At 40.5% G+C, this 11,886-nt stretch overlaps 1 pseudogene; it reads right to left on the reverse strand.

Annotated features, from left to right (window-relative positions):
* Positions 1-316: 316 nt before the first annotated feature.
* On the reverse strand, positions 317-1,468 carry LOC149991149 (serpin B6 pseudogene; annotated as a pseudogene).
* Between the last annotated feature and the right edge of the window lie 10,418 nt (positions 1,469-11,886).

An 11,886-nucleotide genomic window follows, 5' to 3' on the forward strand; every position in this document is an offset into this window, starting at 1 on the left:
ACACCATCTAACTTGCCAGAAGTTACTTCAAGGTCAAACACTGAAATGTGTAAGTAGATTATAAAGGTTCCTGGAAGACGTTTTTGACACTCTTGCCTTTTAAATATCTGTATTCCCAACTTTAATTAGATATTTCTACTTTCTAACGATAAGATGTCTTTTATTTGCCACTGTTTCAATTTTTTTTTTTATGGAACTTCAAAATTAAGCCCTTTATTTATGAATTGTCACCAAAGGTCACTTTGGGTTCAGGCACATTGTAAAGTGTCAGAGGAAAAATGCATCAGTAGGAGACAGAAGTAGGGCTATAGTGCTCACCATTTCCTTAAGGGGAGGAGAATCGGCCACAGAACAGAATACTGTTGGTTTTGCTGTGCTGAATAAAGAAAAGGAAGGGGTGGTCAGCACAGAACCTGGGAGTGATTCTTGCACATCGAAGCATCATGATAGCAGCAGTGGCAGCTGCAGCCTCCGTGCCTTCCTCATTAACCTCCACGAAGGACCTGTGCATGACCTTGGACAGAAACAGGTCTCTCGCGGATGACATTCCTGAAAAGTCTGCTCCGGCCTGCTCAAAGGCATCAGTCATGCCCAGAGAGCGAAGCACATCCTCCATGTCGTAATTCTCCTCCAGTTTAAATCTAGGCAGGAACACTTCCACCTCCTCTTCATCGATCATATCTGGCCTGGTCCATTCTACAAATTTCTCATAGGTAAGGTTTTTTTCCACCGTTTCCAGGTCTATGTTTTCATCAGGAAGCATGATAATCATATTCAGCTCTTTGCCAACATAAGGCAGCACTAGAATTTTGGTGAATATTTCTCCTATGTAGGTCATATTAAATGTAGATTTTTTAAACATCATTTGCACAGGCTTCTTCTCATTCTTGCTGACTTTAGATGGTCTTTCCTTGGTGTGCTCTTTCTTAACCTGACTAACCCAGTTTCCTTTGAAGTAGATGGCATTCACAAGAACCAGACGCGTAACTGGATTAACTGAATTTAGAGACAGCAACTCTGTAATTTTACCTTCTGTTTTCTTTTCTACCCAGGAGTTTATGTGTTTCCTGGGTTCCTCTGTAGCTTTGAAGAAGTCGACCTCTTCCAGTTCTGCTTGGTAGAATTTGTGGCAGGAATCTTTGAAGGATGAATTGAAAACATAAGACTTTTCTCCAAAAAGCCTGTTGGCAGTTCTAAGCAAGTACCGCGTGCCAGTCCTGTTAACTTCAGTGAGAAGTGATTGGAAACCCTGGTGGACATCTTCACCTCCGCCTCCACTTTTACTTAAAGAAAGTGCCTGGACCATCTGGGCAGCGGTGCTTCCCTTTGCCCCCAGGAGGACCATGGCCAGGGCAGAGGAGATGCTCATGGGAGAGAAAAACACGTTTTTTGAGTTGTCTTCACCCAGTTTTTTCAAAAGGTTTAAGGCAAAATTGCCATTTGCCTCTGACAGAGTATCCATGATGGTGAGTCCTGGGCTCAAGCAGAGGGAAAGCAGAGAGGACTGGAGATGCCTGGGGAGAGTTTGGTGTCGTCACTGTTTCTATTTATAATTAGGATCTGGAAGTTATTTGAATTCTTGGCTAACTGAATATTTAAGAAAATTTTACCCTTTTAGCAATCAGTTCTTTGACTCTAGGAACAAAGAATAAGATCAAGAAGATGAAATAGTAACACTTCTTTTGGAAATGGTTTCCTATAGAGCAAGTGCATTCGTTCATTCGTTCGGCAGCCGTCCGTCTCGAGAGACGATGGTGTAGCTTCTTAAGAGTCTATCTGCACCGCCGAGAATGGTTGTGCAGTCCAACTCGGGAGTGACACGGTATCTGTCTCCTCCCGTGTTGAATCGACATCTTGCGATGACGCTGGAGTGTCCTCTCCAGTGAAGCTGAAGCTACAGAACCTGGGCAGGGTGATATGGAGGGTCTGCTGTTGCCCATGCAGCAGATCCCCCCTCTCTTCGCAGCTGAAGGGTCCAAGGGAAAGACGAAGTCAATACAGCTTGGCTTCAGGTGCGCCGCAGGAGTTGCTGGTGTTGACTACAACGTCAAACCGCCTTAGGGACTCCGGCTCCGGATTTTCTGTCAGGGTTTACAGTAAGTATTATTCGTTCGGCAGCCGTCCGTCTCGAGAGACGATGGTGTAGCTTCCTAAGAGTCTAAGCAAGTGCATTGCTATCAGACATTAGAATGTTATTATCACACAGGTGCATTGATCTGGCTGATCAACCCTTCTTTTTACTGATTCATGTATAATGACTGGCAGATATTGGACATCTTCCTAGACAATGAGAACATGCAGCTCTCCCTCAGTCAAACCTGAAAATATTAACTTTCCCCAGACATTTCCTGTCCTGTTATTCACTGCAGACAGGTCTTCAATCACCTGGCCAGTTATAACATGACACTAGCTACCTGGTTACTCTCTGGTTTCCTACATACCTTGACAGATCTCTGATCATTGGGTTTATTAAAGGAAAAACATCATCCTGAAAAGACATTAAATATGTAACAAAGGTCTCAGGTTGAGCCTAAGCTGTGCTCAGGTATGTTTCAAAAATGCCCTAAGACTATGTAGATACTCCTTGAAGGTAAAGACTATTTCTCTTACCCTTTCTGAGCTGCACCTGTCTTCACTGTCACTTTTAGGCTTCTGGTTTGACATTTCTCCTGTTTGATTTTTAAATTTGCCATCTCATTTTTGGCTTGGTTTGATTCAACAAACCTTTCTTGAAGTTTATTCCGCATATGTTAGTGCCACTTTGGGGAATCGAAGAGGAAGAGTGCTATATAGGGAGTGGAGAGATGGAGAACTTGAAAAGTGATGAGATTAAAGGTCAGCGGTTTTCAGACATAGGATTATAAGAAGATTAAGAAAGCATGGGGGGTGTATTTTGGATGAGATTTCACTCTTAAACCACCAACCCCAACCCCCAGAATTCTGGGATTTTAGGGAGGGTGCTGGACTTATTGTTTGAGCCATGGTGATTTAAGTTATTTTATAATTGGATATTAAATGAAAAAGTGGCTTTAGAGAATGAGAACTTGGCAACATTTGTGTATTCTAGCAATTGTTTTTTATATATCTGTCTTTGTTAAAAATCCTGGGTTGGATTTTGACCTGGTTGAAGAAAATCAAAGACGTGGGACAGAGAAATCTTTCTGTACTTCAGAGCTAAGTGAGGGTATGAGAATTTTAATTCAAGATGTAGCACTGAATTTGATTCATGAAAATACCGGAGAAGACTACAATTGAGTTCCTATAAAGTAATAAGTTTTTTAACTCAATGCCATCTTTTTAAAAGTATATTTTGATTATATTGTTACAATAGTTCCAATTTTTCCCCTTTGCTACCCTCCACCCAGCACCACCCTCCTCCAGCAATCCCCCATGCAACTCCATGCCCATGGTTTGTACATACAAGCTCTCCTGCTTCACCCTTTCATATATTCTTCTTCTTTTTTTTAAATAAATAAATGATTAATTATTTTAATAACAAAAAATAACAATCCCTCTCTCTCAGATATTAAGACCCTTTATAATCTTATAAAGGACAATGGGCAAAGGTCTCAATATCCTCTAGCTGCTTCAAGCTGGACATGGTCGTCGTCCTACCTACCTTTGGGTCCAGAAACCCATAATAAGAGTGGGGTGTGGAGGGGAGGGTGACCTTCCCAGATGGAAGACTCCAGGTCAGTTGGCTGTCCCCGGACAACGGCATGCTTGATTTAACAGGCTGGCATCCTTGTTGTATTCTGGAGGCTGAGGGAAATATTTTAGGTTTCCCCCATCTCAGACCTCTGGGCCATTTCAGTCCAAGCCATTAGGATTGAAAAGAGATACCAGTTTTAAAGTGAAGCCCACAGACCACCCTATTCTTCACCAACCCAGCTACTTAGTTCAGCTAAACCCTTGAGTCTTAGGAGGCAGCGCTGCAGACAGGATTAAGTGAGGCCTATATGTACAGACATCGTCGTCGTCGTCGTCGGCAGCCGTCCGTCTCGAGAGACGATGGTGTAGCTTCTTAAGTGTCTATCTGCACCGCCGAGAATGGTTGTGCAGTCCGACTCGGGAGTGACACAGTATCTGTCTCCTCCCGTGTTGAATCGACATCTTGCGATGACGCTGCAGTGTCCTCTCCAGTGGAGCTGAAGCTACAGAGCCTGGGCAGGGTGATATGGAGGGTCTGCTGTTGCCCATGCAGCAGACCCCCCCTCTCTTCGCAGCTGAAGGATCCAAGGGAAAGACGGAGTCAATACAGCTTGGCTTCAGGTGCGCCGCAGGAGTTGCCGGTGTTGACTACAACGTCAAACCGCCTTAGGGACTCCGGAGCCGGAGTCCCTAAGGTTTGTACAGACAATCACTCAGGTAATGAGATCATAGGCTTATGCCCTTTGAAAACAGAAAACACATGTTAATTTATGTAACATAACCCACAAACAAGGCTCTAAATCTGTAAGACTGTCTTATTGGAAAGATATCCATTTGCAAGGCATTTGACATTCTTCTTGCCTGTAAATTAAATATCTTTAATGATACCACATAGTTTAACTTTCACGTGAAAATATATTTTAAATGAAAAGAAACTTTAAAAACCATTAGCTGCACTACTTTATAGTCTACCACTGATCATTGTGATTTTCCTTGAATAATGATTTATCTCCCTAAGATTACCCTCCTTGTCATTAAAGGTACTGCATTAAGTCCACTTTTAACTTATCCTGTTCATTTGCATAAACACAACAAGAGCAGAAAATGATCACTTATGATCTTTAGTTCTGCTTTGCTGGAACTTACACAAGGAACATTTAGGGTGATCTTCAGTCTGCCCTTCAGGGCACAGAAGCTGAGCCACATACCTGGCATTCAGTCTTGCCTGTATACACCTGTGTTTTCCAAGTCCTCCCTTCTAGCCATCTTTCAGGAAAACAACCTTCATTCCTTCCCTGGAAAGATTGCTGTGGACCGAACAACCAACCACGGTACCAGGTCTTTTATCTCGTGGACTTTTATTACCTTCAAAAGTCATTCCCAGTTCCTCAGGGTATTTTGGTAACAACCTGAGCCCAAGCATGTCTCCTTTAGGCTTGACATTCCAGTCAAAGACTTCGTCAAAAAAAAAAGGAAAAAAAAGGAACCTCTATTAACAACTTGTCTTATTAGTTCTATGCAGAGAAACGTATCTCATTACTTACTTCTATAGAATGCCAAACTCTGGAGGGATCAGATAGGGAGAAAAATATAAAACATGAAGGAAAATTCTTGTCTTTCTAATATTCACTGAACTGGCATTTCCATTCTTCATATTTTCATTTTTTCCCCACTAGAAATTTTTTTGTTTGTTTTTCCATTACAGTTGTCCCACTTTTTTCCCCCTCTTCCTTCCCTGCAACCTGTCCTTCCCTTCCCCCACATTGAGTCCCCACTAAGTTGCCCATGTCCGTGCGTCATTTATACATGTTCTTTGACTAGACACTTCCCCTTCTTACCCCCTTCTCTCCCTCACGCCTCCCCCCTTATTACTGTTAGTCTACTCCTTGTTTACATACCACACTGGTTCAATTTTGCTCATTTGTTTGTGTTGTTCATTAGTTTCCAGTAATAGGTGACCGCATAAGGTATTTTTCTTTCATTGCCTTGCTTATTTCGCTAAGCATAATTCTCTCTAGTTCCATCCATGTTGTTGTAAATGCTAGAAGTTTCTTCTTTCTTTGTGCTACATAGTACTCCATTGTGTAAATGTACCACAGTTTTTTGATCCACTCATCTACAGATGGGCACTTAGGTTGTTTCCAGCACTTGGCTATTATAAATACTGCTGCTATGAACATTGGGGTGCAGAGATTCTTTTGAATTGGTGTTTCAGGATTTTTTAAATATAATCCTAGCAATGGAATTGCTGGTTCAAAAGGCAGTTCCATTTTTAGTTTCTTGAGGAAATTCCAAATTGTTTTCCATAGTGGCTGCACCAGTCTGCATTCCCACCAGCAATGCACCAGGATTCCCATTTCTCCGCATCCTCTCCAGCACAAGTGGTTTGTAGATTTGTTGATGATGGCCATTCTGACTGCTGTGAGGTGATATCTCATCACGGTTTTTATTTGAATCTCTCTGATGGCTAGTGATGTTGAGCATTTTTTCATATGTCTATGGACCCTATGTATGTCCTCCTTGAATAAGTGTTTGTTCACATCCTTTGCCCATTTTCTAATTGGGTTGTCTGTCTTCTTGTTCTTGAGTCGTATGTGTTCTTTATATATTTTAGGGATCAATCCCTTGTCTGAGATATCATTGGCAAATGCATTTTCCCATATGGTTGGTTTCTTTTTCATCTTGCTGATGATTTCTTTAGCTGAGAAGAAACTTTTTAGTTTGATGTAGTCCCATTTGTTTATTCTTTCCTTTATTTCCCTTGCCTTAGGAGATATATCAGTGAAAATGTTGCTACTTGGGATATCTGAAATTTTCCGGCCTATGTTTTCCTCTAGGACTTTTATGGTGTCATGGCTTACATTTATGTCTTTAATCCATCTTGGGTTTATTCTTGTGTGTGGCGTAAGTTGGTGGTCTAGTTTCATTTTTTTGCACGTCCCTATAGAGGTCTCCAAACACCATTTGTTGAAGAGGCTCTTCTCACTCCATTTGATGTTCCTTCCCCTTTGTCAAATATTAGTTGACCATATGGACCTGGGTTTATTTCTGGGCTCTCTACTCTTTCCATTGATCTATATGTCTGTTCTTATGCCAGTACCAGACTGTTTTGATTACCGTGACTTTGTAGTATAGTTTGATATCAGGTATTGTGATTCCCCCTACTGTGTTCTTCTTGCTCATAATTGCTGTGGCTATTTGGGCTCTTTTTTGGTTCCATATAAATTTTTGAAATATTTGTTCTAGGTCTGTGAAAAATGTCATTGGTATTTTAATAAGGATTGCATTGAATCTATAAATTGCTTTGGGTAGTATGGACATTTTAATAATGTTGCTTCTTCCCATCCATGAGCATGGTATATGCTTCCATTTATTTCTATCTTCCTTAATTCCTTTCTTCAGTGTTATGTGGTTTTCTTAGTACAGGTCTTTTACCTCCTTGGTTAATTTATTCCTAGGTACTTTATTTTCTTGTTGCTATGGTAAATGGGATTTTTTTTCAGTTCCTATCTCTGAGTTTTTATTGTTGATGTACAGAAATGCCTTCGATTTCTGAATATTGACTTTGTACCCTACTATTTTACCGAATTCACTTATTAGTTTGAGTCGGTTTTTTTTTGTGGAGTCTGTAGGCTTTTTTATGTACACTATCATGTCATCTGCAAATAATGACAGTTTTACTTCCTCTTTTCCAATTTGGATACATTTTATTTCTCTTTCTTGTCTGATTGCTGTGGCTAGAGCTTCCAAGAATGTGTTGAATAGGAGTGGTGAGAGTGGACATCTTGGTCTTGTTCCTGACCTCAGGGGGAATGCTTTCAGTTTTTGCCTATTAAGTATATGTTGGCTTCAGGTTTCTCATATATGGTCTTTATTATGTTGAGGTATGTCCCTCTACTCTAATTTTGTTAAGAGTTTTCATCATAAATGGGTGTTGTACTTTATCGAATGCTTTTTCTGCATCTGTTGATATTATCATGTGGTTTTTATCTTTCATATTTTTTACGTGGTGTATTACGTTTATTAATTTACAAATATTAGACCATCCTTGTATCCCTGGGATTAATCCCGCTTGATCGTGGTCTATGATCTTTCTAAGTGTTACTGGATCCGGTTTGCCAATATTTTGTTGAGGATTTTAGCATCTATGTTAATCAGCGATATTAGCCTATAGTTTTGCTTCTTTGTTGTGTCTTGACCTGGTTTTGGAATTAGGGTAATACTGGCTTCATAGAACGAGTTTGGGAGTCTTCCCTCTTCTTGGATCTTTTGGAATAGTCTGAAGAGTATAGGAGTTAGTTCTTTCCTTAATGTTTCATAGAATTCACCTGTGAAGCCATCTGATCCAGGGCTTTTTTGTGCCGGGAATTTTTTGATTACTGCTTCAATTTCACTAGTTGTTATTGTTCTATTCAGGCTTTCTGCTTCTTCTTGATTCAGTTTTGGAAGACTATATGTTTCCAGGAATTTGTCCATTTCCTCTAGGTTGTCAAATTTCTTGCCATACAGTTAGTTGTTAGTAATAATTTCTTACAATTCTTTGTATTTCTGTGGTATCAGTTGTGATTTCTCCTCTTTTATTTCTGATTTTATGTATTTTGGTCCTCTCTCTTTTTTTCTTGATGAGCCTGGTTAAAGGCTTGTCAATTTTGTTTATCTTTTCAAAGAACCAGCTCTTACTTATGTTGATCTTTTGAATTGTTAGTTTAGTCTCTATGTCATTTAATTGTGCTCTGATCTTGATGATTTCCTTCCTTCTACTTGATCTGGGCTTTGCTTGTTGTTCTTCCTCTAGTTCTTGTAGCTGTAGGGTTAAATTTTTTATTAGAGATTCTTCTAGCTTTTTTAGGTACGCCTGTATTGCTATGAACTTTCCTCTCAGGACTGCTTTCGCTGTATCCCATAGGTTTTGGGTTGTTGTGTGTTCGTTATTATTAGTTTCCGGAAACTTTTTGATTTCTTTCTTGATGTCATTGTTAACCCATTCATTATTTAATAGTATCTTATTCATCCTCCATAAGCTTGAATATTTTTGAGTTTTTTCCTTGAGGTAGATTTCCAGTTTTAAGCCATTGTAATCTGAGAAGATGCTTGGTATAATTTTAATTTTCTTGAATTTGTTGAGGCTTGTTTTGTGCCCTAATATGTGGTCTATCTTTGAAAATTTTCCATGTGCACTTGAGAAGAATGTATGTTTTGCTTCTTTGGAGTTAAAAGTTTTCTATATATCGACTAAGTCCATTTGATCTAGAGTGTTGTTCAGTGAGTTAATATCTTTGGTTTCTTTTTACTTCGAAGATCTGTCCATTGTTCACAATGGAGTGTTAAAGTCCCCTACTATGAGTGTGTTGCTGTCTATACCTTTCTTGGAGTCTTTCAAAATTTTCTTTATATATTTGGGTGCTCCTAAGTTGGGTGCATATATATTTATAAGGGTTATAGCTTCTTGATGAATTTTTTTCTTAAGTATTATGAAATGCCCTTCTTTGTCTCCTTTTATGATCTTTGGTGTGAAATCTGTTTTGTCTGATATAAGTATTGCTACCCCAGCTTTTTTTTCATGTCCATTTGCTTGAAATACTTTTTTTCATCCCTTCACTTTCAGTCTGTGTAGATCTTTTGTTTTAAGGTGGGTCTCTTGTAGACAGCATATATGTGGGTCATTCTTTCTAATCCATTCAGCTATCCTGTGTCTTTTGATTGGAGCATTTAATCCATTTACATTTAAGGTTATTACTGATAAGTACTTATTCATTGCCATTTTCCCCCTTTGTACTCATGTTCCTCTCTGTCTCTCTCTGTTTCTTCATCTTCTTAAAGCAGACCCTTTAGCATCTCTTGCAATGCTGGTTTGGTGGAGATGTATTCTTTTAGTCTTCTTTTGTCTTGGAAACTCCTTATTTCGCCTTCCATTTTGAATGAGAGCCTCGCTGGGTAGAGTATTCTTGGTTGTAGGTCCTTGTTTTTCATTGCTTGGAATATTTTTTGCCATTCCCTTCTGGCTTGTAGAGTTTCTGCTGAGAAATCTGATGATAGCCTTATTGGAGCTCCCTTGTATGTTATTAGTTGTTTCTCTCTTGCTGCTTTTAGGATTCTATCTTTGTCTTTGAATGTTGCCATTTTAATTATGATGTGTCTTAAAGTGGGCCTGTTGGGGTTCATCTTCATTGGGACCCTCTGTGCTTCCTCAACTTACGTGACTCTTTCTCTCCTCATGTTAGGGAACTTTTCTATCAGTTTTTCAAAGAGGTTCTCTATATCTTGCTCTTCTTCTCCTTCTGGAATTCCTATGATACGGATATTATTACCTTTCATGTTATCCTTCAGCTGTCTTAGAGCCTCTTCAGTCTTGTTCAGTCTATTTTTATTTTGTTGCACTGTCTGGGAGTTTTTGTCTAAATTGTCCTCCAGCTCACTGATCTGATCTTCTGGTTCCTCTAGCCTGCTTTTAATTCCTTCTACTGTGTTCTTCAATTCAGAGATGGTATTCTTCATTTTCTCCTGGCTCTTATTGATAGCTTCCATGTCCTTTTTCATACTGGTGTAATTCTCAGTAAGTTTCTTGTAGTTGTTCTGGAGTTCTTTGTATTTTCCGTTGAGCTCATTGAGTGCCTCTATAATGCATGTTTTCAATTCCATATCTGATAGTTTTCTCCCCTCTATTTCATTTAGCCGTCTTTCTGGGGATTCTACCTTTCCTCTCTTGGGGCGTTGTTTCTTTGTCTCCCCATTTTTGTGACTCCTATTGTTTGTTGGTGCTTCTTAGAATGATCTGCACTTCCTGGATCTGTCTCTAGTGTTTTCAGATCATCTACTAGTCTGGTGCTACGCAGCCTATTGAAGTCTTTCAGGGATCTACTGCCTTTGTCTCTCTTCTTTAGTTGTGAATCTATTCAATTAGTAATTAGCCATCAGGCTTAAGGACTGTGGGTGTAGCAGCTTAATTCGTGTAGGCAGGGCTTTTGCATCCCCTCAGGCTGACGCCACTTGGAGGTGAGGGATATGCCTGCAGTACTGGGGATGAGTCAGCACTGGGACCCGGTTGGCTGCTCCCCTAGTTCTCCCCTTAAAGGCAGTGAGGCAAATTCTCCCCAGGTGTCTCCAGTCCTCTCTGCCTTCCCTCTGCTTGAGCCCAGGGTAAGTGGGGGCCAAAATATTTTTGTATGTGATCCGCTTAAGAGCTCTTTTTCTCCTGCTCTTTGTCTCCAGCTAGGGAGAAACCCTGTGGCTTTTCACTTTTCACAGCTGGATACTATTTTACTTTCCACTCTGTTGCTATAGGCTGCGAAGCCCAGCTGGGGGTTTAGTCCCTTCCCTTCTCAGGGGGAACCCCAGTTGCTGAGCTGTTTCTCAGTCCTTTTAGCTGCCACCCGTGGGAGCCCAGCCATCCCTTCCGCATCTCTGCACTCCCTACCGGTCAAATTGTGATGTAGCGGCCTTTTCTGTCTCTCCGTGGTTATAAGACTTCTCTCCAGCTAGGGTACGGGTGGTTATTCCGTCAATGCCATCTTTTATTTACCTCACAAAACATGCCATTGCAGTGTGCCAGTAAAGTAGAATTCTATTATACTTAACTTGAAGGGTTATGTGTAATGAAATTATTGGCAAGCCTATTTTTTAAGTATGCTTTATTTTTTATGCTATTACAGTTGGCCCAACTTTTTTCCCCTCTGCTTCCCTCCCCCCAATGAGTCCCCTCCCTCAAGTTGACTCATCTTAGTCCATGTCCAGGGGTTGTGCATATAGTTCTTCTGAATATCTTCCTATCTACTCCACTCTCTCCTACTATGCTTCTTAATTCCTGTACCATCTCCCTCCCTTTCCCCTTCTCCCTCCCCAATGACCTCTCCTCAAAATGTTCCCCATACCTATAATCGTTTTCCCACTCTCATTGCCTACTTAGTCTGTATTTGTTTCAATTCCCTAGCTTCTGTTGTTGGTTGTTGTGATACAGTTTCCATTTTAATGTTCATAGTTTTGATCCTCCTTCTGCTAAACAAGTCCCTTTAACATTTCATATAGATGGGGAGAAAATGGCGGAGGACTGAGGGGAGGCTGCACTTTCTGGTTCCCGAGACCCGTCTGTAGTTTGGACTAATTGCAGACAGAACATCTCAGTGAGCAGCTGGACACTGGGAAGAGTCGAACCTTGGCACTGCTGGATTAGAGAAAAACGTCTGGGAATGACCTGTTTGTTGAGGATAGTGGAGGAAAAAGGGATGAGACAGGATTTCT

This window comes from Furipterus horrens, unplaced genomic scaffold (genome assembly GCF_987537825.1).
Source record: "Furipterus horrens unplaced genomic scaffold, mFurHor1.1.pri manual_scaffold_17, whole genome shotgun sequence".
Classification (NCBI taxonomy): domain Eukaryota; kingdom Metazoa; phylum Chordata; class Mammalia; order Chiroptera; family Furipteridae; genus Furipterus; species Furipterus horrens.